The 19005-nt window shown below is 32.3% G+C and overlaps 3 long non-coding RNA genes across 4 annotated transcripts in view; all 3 read right to left on the bottom strand.

Moving 5' to 3' along the window:
* Positions 1–265: 265 nt before the first annotated feature.
* LOC144366796 (uncharacterized) lies at positions 266–10032 on the bottom strand. Of its 2 annotated transcripts, XR_013425932.1 has the most exons (4): positions 9696–10032; positions 9017–9043; positions 986–1122; positions 266–818 (listed from the first exon to the last, which is right to left on the bottom strand). It is a non-coding gene; the product is annotated as an uncharacterized LOC144366796 (long non-coding RNA). The 2 variants fall into 2 exon arrangements; XR_013425933.1 differs by lacking the exon at positions 9017–9043.
* A 4050-nt stretch (positions 10033–14082) lies between these two features.
* Positions 14083–15995, bottom strand: LOC144366798 (uncharacterized). The gene is made up of 2 exons (XR_013425936.1): positions 14822–15995; positions 14083–14331 (listed from the first exon to the last, which is right to left on the bottom strand). It is a non-coding gene; the product is annotated as an uncharacterized LOC144366798 (long non-coding RNA).
* Positions 15996–16731: 736 nt separating this feature from the next.
* LOC144366797 (uncharacterized) overlaps positions 16732–19005 on the bottom strand; it is a 37351-nt gene continuing 35077 nt past the window's right edge. The window contains exon 4 of the long non-coding RNA XR_013425935.1: positions 16732–16828. This is a non-coding gene — a long non-coding RNA (uncharacterized LOC144366797). The remainder of the gene's footprint in view (positions 16829–19005) is intronic.

Here is a 19005-nt window from a genome sequence, read left to right as displayed (position 1 = left end):
CTGTGGCTGGCTTTGAACATGTGATTCTTCTGCCTCAGCCTCCATAGCTGCTGGGATTACAGCTATGATTAACCTCATCTGTCCTGGCTAGGACTGTACTTTTTTAGAATAAAAAATCTTTGATGTCAAAACTTGTTTTGTTTCAGTTTTTATACCTGGCATGCTCCACTGGAATGTTGTTACTGTGACATGACCTGTTTGCAAAGTGAAAAATGTCAGTTGTATTTAACTGAAGAATTGGAGACTCACTAAAACTTGGCCTCACTTGATTTTTTTGTAAATTTATTGTAATTAAATAATTTTAATTTAAAAATTAATATTTACTTACTCTAAGAAAAGGAGACTTCAAATTATATAGGTAAAGCTCCTGACTTTTCCACAAACCAGCACTCTCCCCATCATTGAAAAGGATTGTTCCAGAGTTTATGCTTTTGTGTATACACATATACAAATACATATGAATATACATATATTTACTTTATTTAAAAATATTTTACTTAAATAGTGTGGTTGAATATTTCTTTCTTTTTTTTAATTTTATAATATTTTTTTTATTGGTTGTTCACAACATTTGTACTCCTCTTCTTCATCATGGCAGTCTAGACCCTGGTGGGCAACTTCAGTAGTATTATTCTCCTGAAACAGATTATTCTCCAAATCAGATACTCTGGCTGCCTCCATAGTGACTTTTATTTTCATGCTGTGAAAGCCTGTGGAGACCAATCTCACTTGCAGATTGACAGGTTCCCCATCAAACAGAAAGAAGTGTGAGTTCACTCCTTCTTTAAAACCAGGCGGTTGGTAATCTTGTGGAGTCACTGCAAAATGAAAAGGGCAAAAAGCCATGAAACTTAGTTTCAATAGAAGCCAGAAAAATATTTTAAGTATAGCAACATGTATCTTTCAGATGTTTGTAAAATCCTTCTATTTACATAAAATATTAGTTTAGTACTTAAGAAGAATTTGAATAAAGGTCTACACCTACCTGAATTGTAGTAATGGAGTTTCATAGTAAGTATAACACCGTTAGGAAGGGGTCCAAGGTTCTGCATCAGTATATATAATTTACAAATCAGTAGTACACTGGCTTTCTTGAGTATATGATCAAATAAATATAAACATCTAGACATTTTGGAGACAATTTTTAGAGTATAACTTAAAGGAATAATTATACAATTTCAATGAGTATACAAAGGACTTCTAAATAATACATTCACCTAAAGCATTTGAAATATGACTTTATTTTTTTTTAAATTTGCTTATTACAAATAACCATATGTCATAATAATAATAACACTGGATTTGGAATTAAGATATCCTGGCATCTAATATAATCTCTGCTGTTAACTAGCTGAATGTCTTCAGTCAAATCACTTAGATACACTTTTTTGGTTTGTAAGATAAGCTTACAGACATTTCTACAACTTCCTAACCATAAAATCAGCTACTAGCTCTGTATGTACCATCTGGTTATCTCTCAAAGGCATCCCATCCTCACACTTGCAGGGATTACCCCACTGGGAATCTTGACTATTCTTCCTCTTTCCTTCATTTACACATTGCAAACCATTTTGCATACCACAGACAAAATAATAACCCTAATAGAAAAATATGCTCATATCACATTCATGCTTAAAATGCCTCCATTAAATTAATAAACTTTAATGTCAATTTATACTCTTTAATGTCCATTTATACTCTTTAATGTCCATTTATACTCTTCTCTACTCTCACCAGCAACTACTGTCCAATTTCCTCTCAACCATGTGCATTTGCTGTTCATTCCACCTGTATTGTGCTTTTCTATTTCTCTTCTAAACCCTAATGCAATGTGTCATCTTTTCAAAGAAGTCTTCTCCTATAATCCCCACAGACTCTGCACAGACTTAGGAGAACTGTTTGTCGCTCACTAAGCAGCAAGTGACTGTATCTTTCATCAATATCTTTCATTCAGTGAATATGAATGAACAAGTTGGGCTAAATTACCTTCCAATTCTAAACATTTTTCTCTCTGAAATTTTCTTCTTCAATTAGTCTCATATTTGAGTAGTTTTGGGGGAAGAGCTATGATTATTAGTATAATTGCACAGTGTTGAAAAATAGCTAAGTAATTGAACTATTGAGTTTTCCCCTAACTGATCTTTAGAGGCAGTGTAAATTCATAAAGCAAACCTTTATTAAGCTTTTCTATCAATTTCAAACAACTTAGCTTTGTCTGCCAGAATTTAACCAATTTAAACAAGGTAACCTGAGTGAAGGGCTACAGCCAGGTAGCCCAGGGGATCCTCCAGGATTTATCAATAAAATCATTCAAAACTCTGATGTAAACAAATACTACTTTTTGGCTTCTAGGAAATTCTAATATGTATTATTTTCTTGCCTCCCTAATATCTGCACGATTTGGCCATTTTTTATTTTACTGCTTACCTCTTGGCATATGTGTCTTTATAACCAAAGAGATGAATCTGGTTACCAGGGATACTTATATTTGAGTTTTAGAGAGTAAAAACAATAGCTCTATGTGAGAAAATATGTGTAAATGTGAATATAATCTGTAAAGTGCTATGCAAACGTTAGCTAGTGATAATTAAAATTTTAACTCTCATTTTTGGAACTTTGTTCTCACATTTGAATATTACCTAAAAGTTTTATAAATGAGAGAATAATTAAGGAAGTGAGTATTAGAGAGAAATCATCAAGCCCCAGAGAGCTAATAATAGAGAAAAGGGAGAATTCTGCCACATTTCATTTAATTCATTCCTGTTGGAGATATCCATCTCCCTTACTTGGAGCACTCTACTACTCGGGGCTTTTCACTATCATTTTCATCTTCCATTTCGATTGTATCAGTAAATCTTTAGCTCTATCTACCTCCGGGTTAATCTGAAGCCAAAAAACTACTGAAAGAAGAATAAATATTTCTCCTCAACAAACATCTTCATCTGCATTGGGCCCTTCTGAACTACTATTTAACCCACTAGTGTGCTATTTAATGCACTAAATGTGTTTAAAACTTGGAGTTTTAGATTTGATAGGACAATAAGGTGTTTTCCAGTCTTTTACATACAGAGAAGCACATAGAAAATGCTATTTGTCCATCATGGTGGGGTAGGCAGATGACAAAAGTTATGCAGGTAGGCAAACAGTCCAGGGTTTTTTATCTAACCCTGGCCCCAACTGACTATATAGAATGTGTAAAAGATCAATATCTCAATATAGCAGTTGAGAAACATTGGGTTAGTAGCTAGATAGGGCCTTATGGAGTTCTTCAATCAACATTTTGCAGACAGCCTTGTTAATATAATGGTGATGCTTACCATGTCCTCTACTCTCATCAATTAAATCCATGGATTTCAGAAATTTAATTATTACAGTTCATTTTTATAATAGTGAAGTTTTATGGGAGTTATGGAAAAATAATAAAAAAGTATAAAACTTTTTTTCTGGCTTATAAAAATTTATGTTTATCTCACTTCTATATATTTTATCAGGTTCATTAAATAATTAGATTCTATCTGTCAAAATCCATAGTGGCTCCTTCTTTTGTATATTTGAATTTGAACTGGTATATCTCAGTCACTTTCTAGAAAAACCAAAGGTTATTAAGAAATTAATTTAAAAAAGAAATCCAGAATTTTACCTGATAATAAGGCACATTTTCATTGTATACCTACCATGCTTCCTATAAACAGTATTATATTATTGAGGAGTAATATTTCCAGATATGAAGATACTTTTTCTCCAAAAGTGAGTTAGATGATAAATGCTTCCATTATAATTGAAGTTGGAAAAACTAAGGCACAGTCAAGTATCTCACCCATTAGGTTCTGACAGGGGAATCAGTTGAGTAACTATTCTTCACATAATACCTATTTTAGTGAATGTCTGTTTTGTATCAAGCATTGGAGTCACAGTGATGAACAATATTTTGCTCCCTGTTGTTCTTGAATTTACAGTCTGATCAGGAGATAATCAATAAATTTCACATAGTACAATTGCCCTGAACAATATGAAGCAGATGCTGTGATGGAAAGAAGATGAAGGGAGAAAAGTACTGATTTGGCTTGAAAGGGCCAAGGAAAGCAACCCCAAAGAGGTGATATTTGAGTTGAACCTCAAGAGAGGTGAGCCATATGCAGTCCTTGGGTGTGATGATCCAGGAAGTGCAAACAGCAATACAAAGCCTCTAGAAGGGATGTTCCCCTCTTCCAAGATGTGAGAGGAGGCTAAAGGTGAGAGAGCAAGGGGGGGGAATGTAGAAGATGAAGTTGTAGAGAGGGTTGTGATGTTTTGTTGGTCATGGTGAGCGGCGGTTGGATTTTATTTCATATAAACCAGAAGGGTTTTAAGTTGGGGAGTGATTTGCATTTTTAAAGCTCACCCTGCCAATCTTAAGGATGGTATGGAAACTGACATGCTAAGAGGCTACTGCAGAAATTCAGGGAAGACTAGATGAACAAAAATAAGGGATCTATCAAATAATATATTTTGTTTCAATTCTACACTAAAAACTGGATATTACTGCTATCTGCTCTTCTGTTAAGAAAGCTAGAAATACCAAGGGACAGATTTCAGAACACACAGAAGTGCCCCTCATTCATCTGGTTGAATATTTAATCCTTAATAATGTGGGGATGAAAATGTTAGATTGATCAGAAAAAGTCTCAGTGCTTCTATTACTTTTCTCTACTCTGAAGTTTAGTCTTCTGGTTCTGCAGATCTTACTCCTTAATATACACCTTAATCACAGGTGACCATGTACTGGGAAAACTTGCTCATGTTGGTTAAACTCTAAAGTGAGAGATTTATCATGGAGTTAATTTTAATACAAGTATTTTTTCTAACTAGACAACCTACTAGAGAAATGAAAGTTCAGAAGGCTGCTTATGGCAACATTAGGAGAGATGGGTGAGATTAGAAGCATCTACAGCTGCCTAACAGCAACAGGTTCACTCTGAACAGGCTAGATACACACAGTATCTTCTCTTAACCAATGCTGGATGTAATTGCCCTGTCAAACAATGCCTACATCCTGCCTGCCCATGTTTCTGAGTCGACTATAGCTATTTAACGTTGTGAGCTTTTATTTTTTAAATGAAAGAAATCTTTCAGTAGCTGATAATTTTACTTGCATTTTATTATTTGATCACTGAACCAATAGGTTTTACATTTATAATTGTTTTATAGAAGATGCTAATTCTTTTAACTTGAAACTAATTTATCAAAGAAGGTATATTATAACTCACAAATTGTTCTCCCACTTTTCAGGCTGTATTGCCTGACAAAGGTGATATTTAAATTGATCATCAATTGTTTCTATCAATCATGCTGATCACATTCATATAGACCAAAGCAACAGCAACACATGCAGCCTCTTCTCCCTCCACTTTCCAATCCATTGGTAAGACTTTTCAGGACTATCTTCAAAGTGAATTGCAAGACCATCTAATATTCATTCTTTATTCTATAGCCAAAAAGTTTTTGGAAATGCAAATCAGATCATGCAATACCATTGTGTAAACCCCTCTAACTAATGGCATCCCATTGCCCTGACAACATTTAAATTTATGAATTATTTTGGTCAATAAGACCTTACTCATCTGTCCCCTACCTATTTCTCCTGCACTTTCCCTCCCATTCACTAAGTAATAGGATCATGGCACCTTTTTTTTTTTTCATAATCATCCAAGATTCCTTCCCATCTTAGGGCCTTTGTATAGTTATACTCTGGGACATGCTATCTCCGGTTAATGATAATATTTGGCCACTGCCCAAAATGCTGTAGCCATGAAGTAGATTTCAGTAGCCCTCCCTACTCTGAAGTACATATAATTATTCTCAATACTGAAGAAGCTGTTTAAGTGGTAGAGCTGAGATTTAACTCTAGTACCTGTAATGTTAATTAGCATATTATTCTACCTGTTATATGCCATTACCTCTCATAGACCTGCAAATGCTGACTCCTACTAGTCTCAGCTAAAATAGCTAAAATAGTGGTCCAGCAGGAAGGCTTTCTATGAACTGCCAATCTAACACAGCCATTCAATTCTTCCTTTTCCATCTCTACCTCAGCATTGTTTAGTAAACTACATTTAAAATCTTTTTTTCATACACAGTATTATGACTATCTGAAAGTTTTTGCTAAATTTTGCTTACTTATTCATTATTTATCCCCCACATAAGAATGTAAAGCTTCAAGAGGGCAGGGACCTTATTTATTCCATTTACTTTCATGTTTTTGTAGCTTGAATAATGCTAAGCACATAAAATGAACCTAATTCATATATAATATATATATTCTCTCTCTCTCACTCTCTCTCTCTCTCTCTCTCTCTCTCACACACACACACACACACACACAAACAAACACACACACATTTCACACATTTGGCACTTAATCATTGAGTCACATCCCCAGCCTTTTTTACATTTTTTTAATTTTGAGACAGGGTCTTGCTAAGTTCCTGATGCTGGCTTTGAATTTGTGATCCTTCTGCCTTAACCTCCCAAGCTGCTGGGATCACAGGCATGTGCCACCATGTCCAGTCCCAATTTATGTTTGCTGAGTGAATAAATATTCAGCCCAGAGTTCATGCTCAGTTAGGGTTTCATCTTATAAACATTTTATAAAAAAACAAAATTTCTGAAAGCATAATGTGGTTAGAAACAGGGACCACCTATAGTTCAGTTCCTGAAGGAGACTATTATAATTGGACATTGACTACCTCTAATAAGCACAACAGAATAGATAATAATATCATAATATCTGTATTCTCACAATATTCATATGTACTAATTCTTTATGTCATAAATTAAACCTTTATTTAACATATTTACATACAGCTTACATATCTTATTAATACCCACCATACTTTTTGCAGTCTGTGTCTATGAAAAGCTATCATTCTTTATTATTTCAGCTGCCTTTGTCAATTTCTCTTTCAAAAGACTGAGCAAGCAGAACAAAAATTCATGTGCAGAAATGCCAAAACTTTGTGCAGCACCCCAAACTTTGTTGGCCTTTTTTACTAGGGAAGCACAATTTGTCTTAAGCCAAAGTCTTTCACTGTTGTATCATAACATACTTGTCATAAGAGTCCTGCAAATTTTAATTGATGTGTAAAGTATATTTTTGCTGCTTTAGTTAAATATTAACATTGTTATTGTTTCTGATATTTTGTCTAGGGAAGGATATATTTTTAGGGATATGACTCAAATGTTTGGCACAATATAAGATAAATGCCAAAGACTGTTTAAGTGAGAATGTTGTTTTGTGAGTACATAAAAGAATATGATCACGGAATTAAACAGTAGTATCAGTGACATAATGCTAAACAGCAAGTAAAACAATGTAATCTTGTGGAGGAATGCTTTTAGGCACTATGAATATTGTTATGCTATAGTAGTAGTTATACTATAATTATTGCTGACTCTGTTATTCTTTTGAGATTTTTTAATATCCTCAAGGAACCATCAAATCTTTTAGTAATCAGAAGGGTGCCTTGAACATCTAGTAGTTAGGGATCATCACTATAGGGAATAATTTACAAATATTCAAGATATTTTCTTGGGTCATAAGTGATAGCTTAGAACTTACCATATAATAAGTTTTTGTTTTTTATCCTCATTGTTGTATGTGCTAGCATTGAAACGTATTTAACAGTTTTTTCTTTCCATTCTGTAAGATTTTTCTTTATTTAAGGGTAAGTTAGTCAGCATTTCACTACTCACCAAATTATTGATTTATCACTAGGAGTTTTACATTCATAAGAAAATATGATAAATGCTGTACCAAGAAAATAACCAATTAACAATTTATCAGAAAGTTGTAGTTTAGAAAACTTCTGTTTAAACCTAAGAAAAAAGGACAACAAGATACAAAGGCAGATAGGGCTGTAGCTCAGTGGCAGAGAACTTTCTTAGCAGTGAGACACTGGGTTTGATACTTAGCATCACAAAAAAATAAAATAAAGGCATTATGTTCATCTACAACTTCAAAAAAAAACAAAAAAGAAACAAAGATAAAGAAAGATAAAAGTAGTTTGGACATTGAGAAATGGTGATCCATTTGTATTCAAAGTTTGCTTCCCCTTTGCTTACATAATTATTCATAATTTTGCAAAGAGAGAATTTTAAGAGTTAAAAACAATTTTGTCTTGAATATGAGAAGTTAGACCAAATACATTGGCTAAGATAAGAAAAACTGAAAGCAAGGAAAAAGTAAAGAAAGCTAGGAAGTAGATGAAGAGAACAGAAAAAAAGGAGAGAACAGAGAGCTTCTCCTTCCAACTCACTACTACAGCCACAGAAGCCAAAGGGGCAAAAGTAACTATTACGTGTCTAGGACTATAATATTCACTCTGGAAGATAGAAAACAAGACAATAACCTTGTTCTCAAGAATTCACTGTCTGCTTGGGAAAATTATCTGCATGAGTTAATTGAGAGTGTTAAATTGTGGGGTTCTTCTGGAAAATAAATTTACAGAAGAAGTTAGTTTAGACAATCTAGACAAAGAAGCTTTTATGATAGATTTCAATTTAAGTTGGCCTTGAGGGTAAGTAGCAATCACTAAGGAAAAGAAAGAAACAGAGAAGTAAAGAGGTAAAAATTCTGAAACTCTGTAAAGGTCAAAATGGGAGAATTTAGTTGGCAAAAAAAGTTTAGAATTATGCCATGCCTGATTTATTTTACTAAAAGATCATAAGCAATTTTAAGAATCCTTTAAAATAAATAAAATGTTTTTTTTATATATTTATATGTCAAGAGAGTCTTTTAGTGTTAATATGTTATAGAAGAGGCCCAGTTCTACTCAATGCCTTTAAAAAAAAATACCCCTAGGTAATATTTGAAAATCTCATACTAAAGGATTGGTCACATTTATAAGAAAATATGTTGAAAGAGCTTACTCTTACTGTTCAAATAGTAGTGGAGCAACATAGTCTATAGTCTCAACTCAGGTAAACATACTTAAATACAATACACATATACTATCCACCTATACATTTGTCTTCTTACCTCAGGTTTCTTTGGATTTGTGTACAGCTTTTAAAGGAAAAATAAACAGCATATAATTTCTGAAATTTACTAGATTACTCCTCACAGAATACATTTTTTACATAAAGAGGACAATTTGTACTCTATTGAGTACTGTATTGATACATATTTCAAGGTGGAGATAGGATAAGCTCTTGTTTTGTGAATATGGATCCATTACAATACTTTATGAACACTGACTATTAAAAAAATTCCATAAAAGTAATATAAGGTATTTATACCTACTGTTAGTGAGCTACAATAAATTTTAAATAATTGGCATGTTTTAAATGTTTAAACAAATTATATATCTAAGAATCTTAATGGCATATTCTCATTTTTTTAAACTACATATGCCATGTGATAATCAGGAGTATATAAAACTTCAAAAGAGTCTATAAAATTTCAAAAACAAAAAACTTTGAGCCTGTAAAGTAACTTTAAAACTATAAAAATCCTGATAGCCAACAGATGAAGAAGATAGTATATCCCATATGTTTCCTCATGTCTATAATCTACAAAATATATAATAAATGTTTTAATAAAACTTATGATAATTTTTTTTTAATTCCAAAATGTAATATGGATAAAAAAAGGAAGAGGGAGAATACAAAAATCAAGGAAGTAGAGACAGAGGTTTAGTCTTTAAGTGTGTACTTACTCTAAGTACTGCTATATGTAGCTTCAAGAAAAAAAAAACTTTGTTAGAATATAATTACATCTATATCAATGTTATTTTCAACAAAAACTAATTAAAATATTATTTTAGAGAAAGTAGAGGAAAGGAACCAAGGGGAGGTAAAAGGAGATGGAAAGGGGAAATATTGAGGAATGATATTGGCCAAGTTAATATTGTTATGTTATATGTATGTATAACATACCATTATGTACAACTACAATGCACAAATAAAAATATGGAAAAGATAGCATTTCAGTCATATTACAAATATTTAGGTAGAAAAAAATTATTCAAAATTCAGATAAAGGAGTACTAATTATTCATTCATACCCATGACTGCTGGAAAGAAAAGGGATACAAAAAAAAAATGGTAACAATCCTACTCTCAAGAAGTTACACTTGAATTTTGGAGGCAATAAATGCATCAAGAAATATGAAATAATTCCTTGTTTCTAAAAATTAAAGACACCTCAAGTATCTTTAAAAAAAAGGATCTCTTTTGAAACTTATCTCCTAGAATAAAAATCTAAGGCTGATGTCTATAAAACTCTTGCCTCTCTCTATATACACACTACTATTAAGAGATTCTTTCTGATTCATAGAATAGAATATATATAGACATAGATAGAAATAATCAAGCTTTTTTTTTAAGCCTAGAATTCAAAAGGGAAAATTTTAGGAGTGCAAATTACTAAAACTTTAGTGACACCCTGTGTTTATTTTGGTTACTGCATATAATTGATTGGCATGTATTAGAATCTTTGTGTTGCTTGAACATGGAAATTAGAGCAATGCTTTGGGAAGGCAGATAGGTATAATACAGGTCTTGCAGGTCATGTGAAGGACTCTGAGCTTTATTTTAAAAGCCCTGGATATTGTTTAAGTAAAAGAATTACATAATCAGATTCAGGTTTCTGAAAGAATGTAATAGGGACAGGGATTTGCAATGGTTGGGAACTGAGAATGGGAGTAAAGAGATAAATATATAATCTTTTTAATAATAATTATATTAAAAAATTACATAATTACTTGAATAATTCAAGCACAGTATACATACAGCACAAGGAAAACAATGTAAAAAGCACTCAATATTTCATAAGTGTAAATAATCATCTACCAGCACATATTCTAGGAATCTCTAGGTAATCCAACTTGACTTTACTTAAACTACTTTTAAAATCTTTTAAAAATCTACAAGCACAAAAATCACCTGAGAGAAGTTATAAAATATTAACAACTGAAAATAATGTAGATACTATTTATCTAAGAGCTTAAGTCAATTTCTGAAACAATTTGCATCAGTTATACACATAACCATTTAGTATAACAAATGCATCAAACTAGTTAAGATATTTTTGTACATTACGTGTTATTTTAGTAGATAGAATGTTAGATTTATTTTACTTAAGAAGTAACTCTCTAGTACACTGTGACCCCCCTGGAGAGGAGGAATCACATCTTCATCTCATTTGTATATCATCTCATTTGTATCCAGTGACTAGGCACAATGTCTGGTACAGATTAAATAGTCAAGGATAAAGAGTGAAGGCATAAATGGTCAACATCTACACTGAGCATATTATGTGCCAGGCATTGTTCTAAATATTTCAGATCAGTGTTCCTCAAAGTATGTTCCTAGAGCAGCAGTGAGAGCATCACCTCAAATTTGTCTAAAATACAAATTCTCACATCAGAAATTTGGGGATGGGGCTTGGCAATCTGTGTTTCAACAAGCCCTCCAGGTGAATCAGATATGAACTAGAGTTTGAGAACTATTGTTTTCAATTATTAACTCACTGAATTCTTAGTTCTTAGATAACCCTAAAAGGTAGGTTCTATTATTATTCCCATTATATATGTAGTACTAAGAGGTAGGTTACTAGACCAAAGTCACACAGGTATTAAGTGATAAAACTGGGATTCACTTAAGACTGTTTGATTCTGAAATTTTAGCTCTTAAGTATATTGTATGGCCCTTTAATGATGAACATCCAGAAGATGTTGCTAAATGAATAGATGAAGGAGAATAAAAGAATGCTCTTTACTATGCCAGTGATGACCTCCTTTTTTAAACCTGTTCAAAAATTCAGGGTCTCAAAAGCTCAAAAGTCTTTCAAAATTTCCCCTTATGTACATATGGAGTACAATATTTCCTTTTCAATTCCTCATACTGCAGCTGATTAGTAGCTCTCCTTTGACATCTATCACTTTTTTTTCTTTCCAATATTGGACTGAACTCAGGGATGCTCTGCAACTGAGCTACATTACAAGCCCTTTTTAATTTGGGGACAGGATCTTAACAAGTTGTTCAGGCTGGCCTTCCAACGTGTGATCTTCCTATCTCAGTCTCCCAAGTAGCTGGGATTACAGACATGTACCATCACACCCAACTTGGCAGGCATCATTTTCTTTTTTCTTTTCTTTTTAAAAAATTTTTAATTGTAGATGGACACAATATTTTTATTTTTATATTTTTATGTGGTGCTGAGGATTGAGCCCAGTGCCTCACATGTTAGGCAAGCACTCTACCACCAAGCCACAACCCCAGTCCCACCATGCATAATTTTCTGAGTCTTATAATTACTTATACTTGTTATAGGGGTGATAGTCAAAAATATGGATATATATATATATATATCCATATTTTTAAATAAAAATATAAAACTGATATGAAAAAAAATCAATATTTGAAGTCCAATATGACACAAGAATTGACCAATCAGAAGGGATGCTGACAGTCTAGAGCTGGACTTGTAGACACAACTTTTGGACTACAGATGTTAATCCTTAGTTGCTGGATTTGAGAAAAGTCTAGACAGAAAACAAAACAAAACAAAACGGTAGGGCAACAGGAAGGAAGTTGGTGAAGGTTCACCTGGGGCCACTGCTTACAGAAGTACAACCAACATTTTCTCAGCAGGTAGAGCTGGGCCAGTATGTAAACATTAATCATTAGCCCTGCATATAAGTAGTGTTCATCTTCTACTGTGGTCTATGAGCTTTTGCCCTCACCTGTTTTATATTTGTATCCCTAGGTTCCCCAAGGACAGAGTTGAATAAGTCATAAGTAATAATTTCAGTGAAGAGAGGAAATATATGAATGTACTAAATAATAGAATGGAAGGCTCCTCCTACCCATGAAGGCTTAATAACATAAAATTTCTTAAATAAATCAGAATTGAGGAATAAAAAGAAGACATAGATGGGAAGAAGGAGGGAAAGCTGAGGTAGAAATTTAATTTATATGCATCTCGTCTCTTCAACTAAGACCAGTGCCTCCATTTTTCACACTTTCATAGCTCTCTAGGGAAGCATGAAAGATCAGATGCACTTAAGTTTCATCCGTATTTTTATTATTTCTTATTTTTGTAAAATGGGCTTTTGCAGCACATTCTTTATTGTCCAGAACAATAGTAAAAACTAGTGATTGATATGAAGTTTATAAAGTTTTTATAACCCAGTGTTCCTTGGCACAGTTTCCTGCTCTGGGTATCATTATGACATTGCTATATCATGACTGAAAATAATGGAAACAGTTTCATTAAAATACTATTCACAAAGATATAAGATATATTTAATTATATTTAAATACCACATGACCCTTATGCCATGTTGAACTGCAACCTTAATTCATGCAAGTAACTGAATGGTAAGGGGAACAGTATTACCTTTTTGCTTTGCAGCAACTCAGCAATTATGCAGTTTCCTACTTCATATTCAATAGTGGTATATTTCACATAACATATGAAATTGTGAGAATTTTGGAGGGTTATTAAAACAAATATGAAAATCAAAGAAACAAAAACTTTACTTCTATAGCTAAATTACTAGTATTTGGAGAAATGGTTAAAATTAAATGAAAGTTTTCTAAAAATACTTTAAAAATACATCTTTATAATTATTTTTAGTTTCTGAATTTTCTAAACAAATTTCTCTGGCTGGTATTTTTAGCTTTATTGAAATCTTATAAGTATAAATATTATATTTTTAAATCTTCAAATTTGAATTTAGGCTAAATAAAAGGAACTTATCAAATAATAAATACTTTCATGTTTTTTTTCTTTGAATGTTTGCATTTTATATAAAATACAATGTCTTCTATTCAGTTGCATTTAAAAAAATTCTAGGTAAAACAGTAGTTAATTCAGAGAAAAGTTTACATAGATTAATCGAACACAGTTACCAAAATAACTAAAAATAAAAATCAATTATTCAAGTAATTTTTTCCTTTCATATCTGCAAATGAATCACCACTATTTTGAATATGTTCAATGTGTTAACTATCAGATTCTTGCCTCACCTATCCCACATCCTGTGGATACCTTCCAGTGACTTCAGAGGAAATTCTGTGGTCAAAAATACACATATGAAAAAAAAAATGAGGGTTTCACTTCTAATTGTCATAAAGGAGACATCAATTGGACAACAAAGACATAAAGTAAAGGGAAACTGGTTTGTGAATGCAAACGTAGGTACTGATACACTGTTAAACACAACAAAATAAAATATAAGATAAAAGTCTAAACTTTGTTGAGATAAAAGATGAGTGTGACCCTGGTAAAGATTTAAAAACACTCTTACGTATCTCTTCTCCAAAGCATCAAAACAGCCTTGATTCCTGTCAAGAAATAAACGTTTGATGTCAATTTGGACCACATGAAAAAAAAAAAAAAGAGTCAAAAATATTGCCAAGTACAGAAGTAGTTTACCCTTTCTCTGCTTTTAAATATATTGAATTGATAACCATTATACCTTTCCTATTTAATTATTTTTAAATCTTCCAACATCTTTTAAATGCTTTTAGAACTTTAAGCAATTCTAAGGCAGTGGAACAACTTTTTTTTTCTCTCATAATGTTTATTACACTGAGGTACAAATGATAATAAACAAATCTTGATGTTTTTCTTAATACAAGTTTATTTTCTTTTGAAAACAAATCAGTATTTTAAAATAATCTTAAAGTATTATTGAAGAATACAACAAATTTCTAGAAAAAAAATTTTAAAGAAAGAAATGGTTTTAAGGAAATGATCATACTAAATCAAATCTAATGGGTAATTTCAGCTATTATAAAAATTTGTTCAATTTTTGAAATTTCAGTTACTTACCATTTGATAATGTGCAGTGACCCAGGACATTTTTGTCTTCTCAAAAAATTTTTAAACTGAGATCTATAAAAATAGAAACAGTCTATTTTCATCTTCTGAGTATAGTACTGAGAATGTCCATTCTAGGATTTTTCCATTATTTTAGTTAAATAACTTATTTAGTTTTATGGCCTATAAAACATTTTGAATCTCCAAATATCATTTTAAAAATAAATCCTATTTTGATAATTATATTAGTCCCAATTTGATGACAGTTTAGCAGTCTTTCATGTTTTCAACACAGAAAAACTGGATTGAAAAATTAATTTGTTACTTCTTTACTTCTTTTCAATTTTAAGTAATCATAGTATTGAGATTAACTCTATTTACTAATTTAAAACATACACCTCAATCTCATTTCTCTCCATCTCACTTAATAAAAATGAAAAATATTTGCATGGATTATTCTCAAGATTCTTTTCTTCCCTAAATACTTGGGTTTCAGATGGAAATAATGTTTGGTAATAAAGCAAGTGTTTAGGGAAGAAAATAAATATTATATTAAAAGTGTCTTGATTAAGATCAGTCAAAAGTCAATCACTGATTTGTTATAATTTTGTATGAGTCAACTACCTTTTCATATTGTTTTCCTACCCTAAAATAGACATCATCCCTTCTTCAATTGAAGAATATGAAAATCATTCCAGGTTGGCATAACATTTAAAAATTATTAGAAAGAAAATGACATAGGAGAATTGAGCATTTTAATAATGTGGGTTACTTTAAGTACAAATGGTGAGAAGGAGACAAAATCTCTACTATAACTGTCAAAGGAATGGTTTTACCCCCATGTCTAGGATAGTGACTGACATATAGTAAGTGCTTAATTACCTAAAACATTTCCTTCACAATTCCATATTATAAATACGAGAAGAAACTGTAATGAGATGCTATATATAAACATTTACTACTACAGATTTATATACCATATTTTTTTAAAAAAATATCATATAATACAAGTTATCATGATCACAATATCATGCTGACATTTTTACAGTACACCTGCATTTCACTGATGCTTCCATTGAAAATTAAATACTACTTAAAAATTCAATTGGGATAAGGCTAAGTTATGCCATAAAATATGAATGTGAGAGAGTTAAATTTAGATTAAAAAAATAACCTCTTAACAAGGAAACTTATTAATTTTCCAAATGACAGTTCCCATTTTTATAACAAACCAAAAAAGATTCAAATTCCAGCTTTTAAAAAAAAGACACTAATATTTTGAAAAACTGAAGAATCCCAGGTACATTTTTTTAATATGAAGGAAGGAAAGGAGCCAGAAATAGCTTATGATACAAGGCAATAAGGTGATATGTTTAAGGGCACAAGAAACAAAAGGAGTGAAATTGGCAATTGAGAAAAAGACAGAACTAGTAAGAATAGTAATTTGTCTAAATACCCTTAAAAATCAACAAATAGATTTGCCCTTTTCCCCCAGCATAGTTATATATGTTAATAGGGAACAGAGTTTTTCACCTGATTCCTTTGAACTTTCTCAAAGAACAAATTCAAATAAAGTGAAGACTAAAGTGAATCTTTAGCATCAGATTTTGTTCTGGCTATTATTTTACAGGTATAGCTTAGAAATACTACTACGCTTGTCCATACAGATATATTTTTTTCATTTGTGACTTGTCAAAAATTAATGTTTCTTTTAAGAAAAACCACTAAAATAGTGAAATTAAAATGGAAAATGGATTAGCAATTTAGTCTTGTAGACTCATGAGTTGCAATTAGTACATTGTGAGAAATGAATTTACTCCTGCTAAATTGAGAAAATGGCTATAACAACCAAAGCAACTATTTTAATTAAATTTTACCATCCAAATGGCTTTCTCCATAAGAACTCTCTGAGAACAGGCCCCTTAGGTATCTTATGCATGAGCTAGAAGTAGCAAAAAGTTTCTTCACCGTTATCAGTGTCTCATGCTCATTAGTAATTTGGGATGGAAAAATTGTTTCCTAGAAAAAAAATAAGGTGAAAAAAATTAGTATTTTTAAATATATTCATCCCACCAACCATACTATTATCATAGCTAGGATAGAAAGTTATTTTATTTCAAGTTTGATACATTTAGAGGTAATAAAATGGAAAAAGGGCTTTATATTGCATTATATTATGTAGTCAGTGCTAGAGCACTTGCCTAACTTGAGAGGTTCAATCCCCAACATTTCGAAAGGGGGAAAAAGGAGCTGGGGCTGTGGTCAGCAGAGGTGCACTTTTCTGGCACGTGTGAGGCACTACGTTCGATTCTTGTTATTAGTAGGTTGCACATTTGTATACTTTCTTAGGCACTACGTTCGATTCTTGTTATTAGTAGGTTGCACATTTGTATACTTTCTTAGTCACTACAATTTATTAGTAAATCCAGAACCAACAATTTTTCATTTTTGCAATCATTTACAGATATGCATAGGGCAGCAACAAATTTGTCATCTGAAGCTCATGTTACCATGTTTACAGCATGATAGCTGAAATAAATCCACTCTCTTTCTTCTCAGTTCAGCTATCATGCTGTTAACATGTGTACTTTTCTTAACTCTACTTAGTGTCGAATCATTTAACCCTTTTGGGCTTCCTTTTATGATTTTGCTATTTAAAATGCCCCCATGCATAAGGAAATGCTGATTGATTCCTACGTTCCTGTGATATCCCTCAGAGAAAAAAAATGCATGTGTTAGATAACTTTCTTTTAGGCATGAATAAGTATGTGCATATGTGAGTGTGTGTGTGTGTGTGTGTGTGTGTGTGTGTGTGTATGTATATATATTCACAGATAATTGTACACATTTGTAACAGCAAGGAAAAAGGTGTAGAAATAAGCAGGTGAAGTTCTTAACAGCATAACCTCGGAGGGTGATTAGAGGGTAGAAGGATAACAGTAAGGGAGTATAGTAGAATGATTAAGGGGATGGACAGTACAGTCAAAGATTCAGGTTTAAGTCCTTATTCTGTTACTAGAAAACTGTATGGTCTTGGTCATAGGTAAGAAAGTTTTTCTGTCAAAGGGCTTCATAGTAAATACTTTAGGTTTTGCAGTTGATTTTGCCATTTTATCATGTAGGAAGCTGTGGACACTCTTAATTGAATGGGAGTAGATTATGTTCCAACAAAACTTTATTTACAATGTATGGTGGAAAGTTCCTGATATTTATTTCTCTGCAACCTATTTCTATCATCTGTAAAATATAGATAACACTGACAACTACTTAAAAATATTTTTTAGTGATACATATTTTGTTGAATTGTTGCTGAGAGTAAATGAGTTAATATTTTAAAGTGCTTAAATAGTGCCTGGTTCAACAGTTTAATATTTTTCATGTATTGTTTCAATTGTTACAACAAGCATGTATTACTCTGATAATCTGTAAAATATTAAATAAAACCAAAAATAAAATAAAGAGAACACTTGAGCCAGGTGCATTGGTGCATGCCTGTAACCCCAGCAACTTAGGAGGCTGAGGCAGGATCCTAAATTCAAAGGCAGCCTCAGCAACTCACTAAGGCAATAAGCAACTTAGGGAGACCCTGTCTCAAAATAAAATACGAAAAGGGCTGGGATGTGGCTCAGTGGTCGAGTGACCCTGGGTTCAATCCCCAATACTAGAGAGAAGAGGGGGGAGGAGTGGGGAGAGGGGAAAACACCAGTAACCTCATGGAATTTACAATCCAATCAAAAAGAAAAGACATGGACATAAAAGAGAAGTTAGCATACCAGACAGTAGAGACTAAGTAGTAAATGAGTGGAGAGACACTAGAGGCTCCAGGAAGAGAAGGTGAGCTATTGGTTACCTGATCCAGGTATGAAGTATGAAGTATGAAGGCTTTGTAGGCAAAAGGAGACCTAGTTCGGTCCTGAAAAAAGGTAGTATTTGAACAAGTGGCAAGAAAGAGGAATACAATTAGTCCAGGCAATGAAGCAAGAAATGCTGTGACATAACTGGGACACAGGTACCAGGTTGAAATCATGATGCTGAGAGTTCAAGCAGGGTATAATTGGAATAAAAAGGGGAAAGGACATAGAAACCAAGATGTAGCAAATCTAAAATGCCCCATAAAAATGTATTTAATCCTTAAAGAAACAGGAAATTCCTGAAATTTGGATAGGAAAGTTTTCTTCTATTATTATATGCTTGAG

Source organism: Ictidomys tridecemlineatus, chromosome 9 (genome assembly GCF_052094955.1).
Source record: "Ictidomys tridecemlineatus isolate mIctTri1 chromosome 9, mIctTri1.hap1, whole genome shotgun sequence".
Taxonomy (NCBI): domain Eukaryota; kingdom Metazoa; phylum Chordata; class Mammalia; order Rodentia; family Sciuridae; genus Ictidomys; species Ictidomys tridecemlineatus.
This window is presented reverse-complemented; position numbering and strand designations above follow the sequence as displayed.